We start from the raw sequence: 4,821 nt of genomic DNA on the forward strand, positions 1-4,821 counted from the left end.
ACTCAGAGGTTGAGTGACTTGTCTAAGAACACAAGGCTGGCACTTGAACCACACACAACCCCAGCCTCCTGAGTCTCCTGATACAGTGTCCACCACAGCCCCAGTGAGGATCTATGCCTTCCAGTTCAAAAATGTCATTCAACTGTGCCAACACAAGAAAGATGTGGACCCTGTCTGAGATTTTCAACACGCAATGCAGTTGGAAGTCTCTCTCTTATTCCAAGATTTGTTGAGGACCTTTTGGTTACAAGTGACAAAACCTTTGATCTAAACTACCTTAAACTAGAAAGGAATAAATAGCTCATGTCAACTGAAAAATTCAGAAGACCACAATGTGGGGGTCATGTCAAAGGGACATAGTTACCAAGGAAAGGTCTCCTGACAGTTGAAGCTAGAACAATTGAAGCAACACAATAAAGTTGTATTGGATAATAACCCAAAGTGTGACATAAATATCCAGAGGTCCACACTTATATAAATACACAGTTGAATAAACAAATGTGAGAGAAAAGGCAAGTCTCCCATGCAGAAGAATTCCTAGTGATTTCTGTAGATACAGCACCCTCACGGGGAAGACATACTCTCCCACTCCTTAAGCAGAAGCTGCAGAAAGCACCTGCCTGCCAGAAAGTACAGCCTGGGGTGGGGGCAACGGCGAGAGTGACTTCAGAGATGACCCCCTCCCATCACTAGGTAATCAAGGCCAACATCAACAGTGACAAGTCACGTGACAGTGTGCACCCTTGATCCATGATGAGACTGGAGCTCTGCCTTCATTCAAAGACACATGAGCCCAGTCTGCTCATGAGTGAAACATCAGACACATCCTGCAAAATGCCTGACCAGTCCTCCTCAAAACTATCAAGGTCACCAAAGCCACAGAGAGCCTAAGAAATTGTCACAGCCCAGAGGAGCCTAAGGAGACAAGGTGAGTGTCACATGGTGTCCTGGACGGGATCCCAGAACAGGAAAACAACATTAGGCAAAAACTAGAAAAGCTGAAGAAAATATGGACTTAATTTAATAATAATGTGCCATCGGTTCATAAACTGTGGCTAACACGAGATATTACCAATAGAAGAAGCTAGGTATGGCGTCTACCGGGACTCTCTGCAGTATTTTCATTTTTCTATAAATCTAAAACTATTTTAAAATTAAGAGGCAACTTTTAAAAAAAGCCAGGGGCTCCAGGGTTGGTTGGACTCAGGGCTCAGACAGTTCATGGCACTCACTGCCAACAAGCCAGGACCTCAGCGTGCAACCCCACCTTCCTCTGCGGCCTTGGGCACCACACGACAGGGACAACCGCCCCCAGTACTGTGTTCTCTCTGGCTGGAGTTCTGCAAAAAGGGTTTCTTTCCCAGAATCCGAGGAAGTCTCTGTGCCTCATGGCTTTTGGTGAGCCCTATTCTCTGTCACCAGGAAGAGGAGAGAGAGGCCCTGACTCGCTTCCATCTGTCACTGCATCAGCGAGAGGCGGGTACACCACAGTTGGGGGCGTCATCTGGAGCAGGTGATGAGCATTTGGTGCTCAAAACAGTCCATGTCCAGCCCCCCTGCAACATTTTTGGTGCTGAACTGTCCATATACAACATGTGAAAGATGATTCTTTCTTTTTTTTAGACAGGGTCTCACTCTATCACCCAGGCAGTAGTGCGATCATAGCTCATCACAGCCTCCATCTCTTCAACTCAAGTGAACCTCCCACCTCAGCCTCACGAGAAGCTGGAACTACAGTTATGCATCACCATGCCCGGCTAATTTTTCTATTGTTTGTAGAGATGGGGGTCTCACTATGCTGCCCAGGCTGATCTCAAACTCCTGGGCTCAAGTGATCCTTCTACCTCAGCCTCCCAAAGTGATGGGATTACAGGCGTGAACCACCATGCCCCGCCAATTCTTTCTTTAATATCCCTTCTTGCTGAAATAGCCACTTTAGATCTACCCGTCCATGTATGTAACTGACTCAGAAACACCATTGTGGTTCAAGACTGGCCCTAGAGCCACACACCACAGGTAAGAGGGCAGGAAAGACCCAGCCTCTTGTAGGACTTCATTTGAGGGCCCAAGAAACTGATCCAACAGCTAGTATGAGATCCAGAGCCCCTCCAGGAAGGGCCTGAGGACCAAAGCGGGAAGCTGGGAAAGGACCGAAGCAGGAAGCTGGGAAAGCCCCGGCTATCACGTTGCTGAGGCAGACTGACGGTGAGCCAGACCTCCTCTGAGGGAAACAGTCGCATGAATCCATCCAGTCCCCCAGTAGAGCCGTGTGGCAGGCATTATTACCTCCCATTGGAGGTGAGAAACGGAGGCATGAGTGCTGAAGTGGATTTGCCCAAAGTCACGCAGCTGGCAAGTGACAGAGCTGGGATTCGACCCCGGGCTCTGGACCAGAGTCACTTACTAGAGACCACCAGAATAGCTAAGACAGGAACATGACCCCGAGAGGCAGACAGTGCTCGACGCCCAGCTTCTCAACCCAACATGTTAACCCTGGGTCACCAGGAACCTTCCTTTGACGGGAGAGTCACTTATGCTTTTAACCTCATTTCAAGTGCCTGGACCTTGCAAAGAAAGAAGTAATTCCTCTCTCTCTAAAAAGAAAATTACTGTGAGCCGGGGGAGAGACTGCATGGGCTACGGGAAGGAGACACAGATTCCAGGCAGTGAGCTCAGTTCATGGCTGCACGTCATTATTCCTGACTTGAGCAGGAGACAGATACTTGACAGCAGGCTTGACGCTTCTCTTCTGAGCCTGTCGCCAGTCTGCACAACCAGCTCACTCTGCCTGCTCCCCAGCACAGGGCAGCCCAGGGTGTCCAGGGTGAGCCTGGCGTCGTAAGGCAGGTGCATCCTGCTGGGACAATGCATCGCTACCCAGGGCTCTCAGCTGAAAGTAGACATGGGGAACAGACACAGAGTCTCTCTGTCTCCCAGGCTGTAGTGCAGCAGCACAATCATAACTCGCTTCAATCTTCTAAGGCTCAAGTGACCCTCTCGCCTCAGCCTCCAGAGTAGCTGGGATTACAGGTGCACTCATCACACCAGGCTCATTTGGGACTATTTTTTGACTCTCGCTTATTCACTATGACAGCCTGGAGTCCACAGTAATTGTCCGAAAGTCACTCAAAATCCAGCGCGTTCTCTTCTCCTGTGTCCCTGCCAGGTACAAGGATGCTGCTGCTACCTCCAAGCCCGTTGTTCAAACCAAACACCTCGGAGCCAGCTGGTCCTGAAGTTCTGAGAAAGCATCTTCTCAAGGGTCTCGAGCATGCCCTCCCCCTCCTTCCATCCCCCGGCCTCTGAGGCACCACCCCATTCTCTGAGCTCTCACCCTGTGACCTTCCTGAAAGCCATAGCGATCACCCACCCAGGACAGCCCACAGACTCCACTCCATACAGAAAGAGCCTAGGCCCCTGGGATTCCTGAGGGTCAACTTATTCTGGGGATTGTGGGACAGAGAAGGTAAATGGGGGTGCCACCTTGTCCCCAGAGAGTCATAGTGGGACCAGAAAGACCAGAGGGACGTGTCCAGTGGCACATTGAGCAGCGTGCCGGCACAAAATAGGAGCCCAGTTAGTAGCATCTGTGATGAATCATATTACTCTCTGAAATCATCTGCCAAGATCCAGTGGTGTTGGCTCTAGGTGGGCCAAGTCAGGAGACAACTATGGCTGGGCGGAAAAGTCAGCCTGATCCTGCATACCCTGGACCTCAGTCTCTCCACTGTGGGGTAGGATGGCTTTGGGAAGAGCTTCGAGCTCCTCAGGTGAAAGATATTCAAGAATCCAGGCTCTCCGGACTTTCCTCAGCCTTCTTCCAGCTCCTGTCAATCCCCCACCCTGCCCTGGCACCTACAACCTTCCCCACCCAGGCCAGGCCAGGGCCTGACTGACCCAGGGCCTGAGCCTCAGCTGGCTTGCCTCAGCCTGTTTCAGGGCCTCTGGAACTCCCCCAACCTCCCATCAGTGGCTTCTCTGTCCAGGTGGACTCGGGCTGAGAACAGCCTCAAGTCATGCAGGCCAGCCACCCTTGCTGCTGTGTCAAGCCCAGCCTTGCCTTCCAGAGAGCCGGTTGCATGGATGGGGGCCAGACACAGGCAGCCCACAGTCACACTTGTGTGTGCACACATACACACCTGTACTCCCACACACATGTACATACATGTACACACGTGCACACATGCACACACCTATGCTCACACACACATATGTGCACGTGTATATGCACACACATGCACAACTACACACAAGCATTTTTTGCTTTGCTATGCACCACCGTGCCTGGCTAATTTTCTATTTTTTTGTAGAGATGGTTATTTCATTGTGTTGCCCAGGCTGGTCTCAAACTCCTGGGCTCAATTGTTCCTCCTACCACGTCTCCCAAAGTGATAAGATTACCGGCCTGAACCACCATGCCCCGCCAATTCTTTTTTTAATATCCCTATTTGCTGAAAGAGACACACACACACACACACACACACACACACACACGCACACGTGCACACACACACACATACATGCACACACATACACGCATGCACATACACGTGCACACACGCGCCCCACAGTTCACCTTCTAGGCCCTGCCCTTCCCTCCCCCAACTCCGCTCAACCACTTGCCCCTGCCAAATCCCAACACCCTCAACGGTTTTCAACTGCTGCGGGCTTCTCTGGCCCTGGGAGCAGGCAGGCAGTAGGGGAGCCGGCTCTGTGAAACAGCCCGGCGGCCTGCTCACACCTGCACACCCATTCATCCCCCGTGTTTACACACTGTCATCCGCAATCAGTGCTTTCCCAGGCACTGCGGCCAGCAGCAGC

The sequence above is a fragment of the Carlito syrichta genome, unplaced genomic scaffold (assembly GCF_000164805.1).
Source record: "Carlito syrichta isolate Samal-C Ts95f unplaced genomic scaffold, Tarsius_syrichta-2.0.1 Scaffold70301, whole genome shotgun sequence".
NCBI classification, from domain to species: Eukaryota; Metazoa; Chordata; class Mammalia; order Primates; family Tarsiidae; genus Carlito; species Carlito syrichta.